The sequence below is a fragment of the Capricornis sumatraensis genome, unplaced genomic scaffold (genome assembly GCF_032405125.1).
Source record: "Capricornis sumatraensis isolate serow.1 unplaced genomic scaffold, serow.2 scaffold15, whole genome shotgun sequence".
NCBI classification, from domain to species: Eukaryota; Metazoa; Chordata; class Mammalia; order Artiodactyla; family Bovidae; genus Capricornis; species Capricornis sumatraensis.
Genome location: NW_027184626.1, coordinates 1315602 through 1321180, shown reverse-complemented (window position 1 = coordinate 1321180; position 5579 = coordinate 1315602). Strand labels below are relative to the sequence as shown.

Sequence of the window (5579 nt, the reverse complement as noted above, 5' to 3'; positions counted from 1 at the left end):
TCCCTCCCACTTTAGGGACATGTTCTATTATAATCTCCTCAAATATTTTCTTATGACATTTGCTTTTGTCTTCTTCTGGGACACCTATGATTCAAATGTTACACCATTTACTGTTGTCCCAGAGGTCTCTGAGTCTGTCCTCATTTCTGCTTATGTTTTTTTCCCTTTATTCTGCTCTGCTTCAGTTTCTACCATTGTATAGAAGATACCATTGTATCTTCCAGCTTATTTATCCATTCTTCTGATTCAGTTATTCTACTGCTGGTTCCCTCTAGTGTATTTTTAATCTCATTTAGTGTGTTGTTCTTTGCTGATTGTTTAGTCTTTAATTCTTCTGTGTCCTTATTAAACATTTCTTGCATCATCTTGATCTGTGCCTCTGGCCTATTTATCTGTGCCTCCATTTTGTTTTGAAGATTTTGAATGATCTTTACTATCATTACTCTGAATTCTCTTTCAGGTAGACTACCTATTTCCTCCTCATTGTTTGGTCTTGTGTTTTTTTTTGTTTTTTTTTTTTTTTACCATATTCCTTTATTTGCTGCATATTTCTTGTCTTTTCATTTTGTTTAATTTACTATATTTGGAACCTCCTTTCTGCAGGCTGGAAGGTCATCAGTTCAGTTCAGTTCAGTCACTTAGTCAACTGTGTCCGACTCTTTGTGATCCCTTGGACTGCAGCATGCCAGGCTTCCCTGTCCATCACCAACTCCCAGAGCTTGCTCGAACTAATGCCCGTCGAGTCAGTGATGCCATCCAACCATCTCATCCTCTGTCATCCCCTTCTCCTCCTGCATTCAATCTTCCCCAGCATCAGGGTCTTTTCCAATGAGTCAGTTCTTCACATCAAGTGGCCAAAGTATTGGAGCTTCAGCTTCAGCACCAGTCCTATGGAACTAGGATACGATAGTCCTATCAGAACTATGTAGCTATTGAAGGTCCTAAGTAAGTAAGGTAAAGTTGCTCAGTCTTGTCTGACTCTTTGTGACCCCATGGACTGTAGCCTACCAGGCTCCTCCATCCATGGGATTCTCGAGGCAAGAGTACTGGAGTGGGTTGCCATTTCCTTCTCCAGGGAATCTTCCCAACCCAGGGATTGAACCTGGGTCTCCCGCATTCCAGGCAGACGCTTTAACCTCTGAGCCACCAGGGAAGCCCATTGAAGGTCCTAGCTCCTCTTAATTGTGAAGTCTGTGGTGCAGTTGAACTAGCGCCTTTTAAAGGTTTCCTGGTTGGGGAAGGGAGTGGGCTTGTGCCTGTGTTTTGGTGGATGGAGCTGAATCTAGTCACTGTGTAGGGCAGTGCTGTGTCGTGTAATGTGTTTTGGGGTATCTGTGGGTTTGGTATGACTTTTGGCAGTCTGCCTACCAATGTGGAGGTTTGTGCTCCTGCTTTGCTGAAGGATTGGCATGGGGTGTCCTGCACTGGAGCTTACTGGCTCTTGGCTGGAGCTTGGTCTCATCTATTACATGGTCCTGGAGTTGAGTCTCCTACCTCTGGGATTCAGGCCCAGCCTCTTAGAGTAATATCAAGACTTCTCAGGCAATACAGCACAGAAGAGAAAACTCCCATATTAATGGTGAAACAACTCAACAGCCAAGAACACCTAGAGAGATTCACAGGCTTATATAGAGAACAGAAGAAGAAAAGGAGAAGGGATGAGAAGGTGACTAGGAAGAGTGAAAAGAGAAGAGAGCAATCAAGGCAATAATCAAACCCTTAAGTGAAAAATTTGACTCTCAAAGGTACAAAATTGAATACAAAAGATTGAAAATAAAAAATAAGAAACCTAGAAAAAACAGACTCTCAAAAATACAAAATTAAAAAAAAAACATTGAATAGAAAATATATAGAATTTATTTTTAAAATAATGTATTTTAAAGATAAAAGTAAGTTATAAAAATAAAATTAAAGAAATAATAAAGAACCCTATTAGATAATATGAGAAAAAAAGGGAGGACAGTATTTTAAAAATAAAAAAATATGGGTGGGGAGTATATATAGAGTGGTAGTGAGAGGGACGTCTGAGTGATTCCTCTGTTTTCCTGCTCCAGTATTATTGCCTATTCAGAAAGTCTTCCAATATATCTAGGAAGCTCTCTGGACCTGTTATGGGCAGTGTGGAGTCAGTTCAGACTCAGTTCTTCCCTTGCTCCAGCTTGTAATTTCTCTTAAAGTCTACATTTGACTCTAAAGTGCATAGCCTCAGATTAATTGTGGGAATTTAAACTGCTGCACTTGTCACTGTTCTTTCTTTTGCTCATGCTTTTGCTTTGATTTTTGCCCCAACTCTCCTTGAAAGTCTCTTTCCAGTGTCTGATCTCTGCCCTGACATAGGAGATAAAAGTGGCTTCTTCTTCGGGCTCACTTGCTCAGTTGCCCTGTAGAGAGGGAGGAATACTGAAAATACCCTGGAATGTGTGGGGAGTGCTTGCTGTGGCTGGGCCACATGGAGGTTCACCTCAGCCTGAGGTGAGTTATGTGTTTCCAAAGAGGAGTTGGACCCAGACTGTGACACTTTTGACAGTGCTAAGCCGCTAAAAATCCCAGGAAGACGTAGGTAGCAATCCATGGATTTTCATAGCTTGGCAGTAGTCACCATCTCTTGAGCTGACTGTACTGGCACCTTGCCTTCTGCTGCTGACAATCATGTGCCTGCTTCCCAGACTGTCTCTGGGGCCACAGACCATAGCCAGCTTGCCCCGTTTTGGTAGTCACTAGAGTATGGTCCTTCGTTCTGTGGGCATAAGCAGACTTAGAGTACTGTGCTAGGGCCTTCCCATGGAATGTTCTTTTGTTTCTCTGGTGGCCCAATGGATTTTCCTGTTTTTTTTTTTTTTTTTCCATATTATCTTCATAGCAGTTAGCCCCAGTCCTCTCCCTGAGGATCAGCCCCTGAAGCCTAAGCCTCCACACCCAGCCCCCACTCGCTGCAGGTGAATGTGAGTATGTGAGCCAATTTCTTAGCTGGAAATTGCTGTTTGGCACAATCTCTGTAGTGAATTTTCTCTGCTTTGCCTCGTGCTTTCCTCTGAGCATCCAAAGTTCCCTGCTGATCCCACCTGTGAGGGGGTTTCTTATTGTTTAGAAATTCTCCTACTTTGTGACTTCCTCGCTGGGACAAGGGTCCCCATTCTGAAATCCTTTGTCTCCCCTTTTGTCTTTATCTTTTGTTCTACTTCATTCCGAGGAGATTGGTTTGCCCTTCTGGACTTCTGGGGTCCTCTGACAGTGTTCAGAAGATATCATGTGGGAATTGTTCCACATACAGATGATTTTTGGTATATTTGTGGGGGAGAAGGTGGTGTCATCTTATGCCTCCACCATTCTGAAGCCATCTCCCTCCATTGTATACTCTTGCCTCCGTTGTCAAAGATAAGGTACCCATAGGTGAGTGAGTTTATCTCTGGAGTTTCTGCCTTATTCCATTGGTCTATATTCCTGCTTTTTTTTTCTTTTACCAGCACCCATACTGCCTTGATAACTTTAGCTTTGTAGTATATTCTGAAGTCAGAAAGATTTATTCTTTCAGCTCCATTTTTCTTTCTCAAGATTGCTTTGGCTATTCAGGGTCTTTTGTGTTTCCATACACAATGTGAAAATTTTTCTTCTTGCTCTCTGAAAAATGCCATTGGTAATTTGATAGGGGTTATTAATGTGAAGAACTGACTCATTTGAAAAGACCCTGATGCTGGAAAAGATTGAGGGTGGGAAAAGAAGGGGATGGCAGAGGATGAGATCATTGGATGGCATCACCCACTCAATGGACATGAATTTGAGTAGGCTCTGGGACTTGGTGATGGACAGGGAAGCCTGGTATGCTGCAGTCCATGGGGTTGCAAAGAGTTGGACACAACTGAGCTACTGGACTGAAATGAACTGAACTGATGTTCCTACTGGCATTTTCCAAATTGTTTGTAGTTTGATTTTGTAGATATTCTTCTTCTCTTGTATATCATGACTATATAAGTCAATTTAACATTTGTTGTAATGCTGGTTTGGTGGTAGTAAATCCTTAACTTTTGCTTATTTGAAAAGCTTTTGATTTCTCCATCAATTTTGAATGAGGTCCTTAGTCAGGTAGAGTAATCTTGGTTGTAGATTTTTACCTTTCAGTACTTTAAATATATCCTGCTATTCCCTTCTGGCCTGCAGAGTTTCTGCTGAAAGATCAGCTTTTAAACGCAAGGCCTTTCCCTTGTATGCTACGTGTTGCTTTTCCCTTGCTTCTTTTAATATTCTTTCTTTGTGTTTAATCTTTGTTAACTTGATTAGTAGGAGTCTTGGTGTGTTTCTCCTTGGGTTTATCCTGTATGGGACTCTTTGCACTTCTTGGACTTGATCGACTATTTCCTTTTCCATGTTGGGGAAATTTTCAGCTATAATCTCTTCAAAATTTTTCTCACACCCTTGCTTTTTTCTCTTCTGGGACTCCTATAATTCGAATGTTGGTGCATTTGATGTTGTCCCCAAGGTCTCTGAGATTGTCTTCAGTTCTTTTCATTCTTTTTACTTTATTCTCCTCTTCAGAAGTTATTTCCACTGACTCCTTCTTTTATGTTCCAGGTCACCGATTCATTCTTCTACTTCAGGTGTTCTGCTATTGATTCTTTGTAGAGTATCCTTAATTTCAGTAATTGTATTGTATTTGTTCTTTAATTGCCCTAGGTGTTTCTTAATTGATTCTTGCATTTTCTCCATTCTGCTTTCAATGTTTTGATCATCTTTATTATCATTATTCTGAATTCTTTTTCAGGTAGTTTTCCTATTTCCTCTTCATTTATTTGGACTTCTATGTTTCTAGTTTGTTCCTTTATTTGTGCAGTATTTCTCTACCTTTTCATTATATTTTTAAACTTATTGTGTTTGAGGTCTCCTTTATCCAGGCCTCAAGGTTGAATTCTTTGTTCCTTTTGATTTCTGCCCTGCTAAGGTTGGTGCAGTTGTTTGTGTAAGCTTAGTATGGGGTGAGATTTATGCTGAGTTTTGTTTGTTTGCTTGTTTATCCTCTGATGGGCAAGGCTGAATATCGTGGTAATCCTGTCTGTCGATGATTCAGTTACATTGCTGTTTTGTTTGTTGTTGTTTGGATGAGGTGTCCTGCATAGGGTGCTCCTGGTGGTTGGGGAATGCCAGGTCTTGTATTCAAGTGGTTTCCTTTGTGGGAGTTCTCACTATTTGATACTTCCCCCTACGGTTAGATCTCTGGTAGTCTAGGGTCTTGGAGTCAGTGATCCCACTTCAAACGCTCAGGACTTGATCTCTGGTCAGGAATGAGGATTCCACAAGTGGTCTGTTATGATATTAAGTGAGATTAAAACAAATACCCATAAACGAGAAACCAAAGATGAACCCCAGACGAATGACAGTTACAAAATCAGGCAACTTATAATTAAAATAATGGAATATACACATATACATAAATATCCATAAGCAAAATCAAAACTGTCCAATAAAGTACAAGCGATTGACCCAGAGAACAAAGGAAGCCAAAAATTATATCTACCAGTTATGAACAAAACTAACTGAAGCACAAGCTGGAAAGCAAAACTAAAGCAAGGTGCCAAGTGGCACCTTTT

The 5579-nt window shown here is 40.7% G+C and overlaps 1 non-coding gene across 1 annotated transcript; it reads right to left on the bottom strand.

Annotated features, from left to right (window-relative positions):
• Nucleotides 1-1081: 1081 nt before the first annotated feature.
• On the bottom strand, nt 1082-1153 carry TRNAS-GGA (transfer RNA serine (anticodon GGA)). Its single transcript has one exon. It is a non-coding gene; the product is annotated as a tRNA-Ser (tRNA).
• Nucleotides 1154-5579: the final 4426 nt, after the last annotated feature.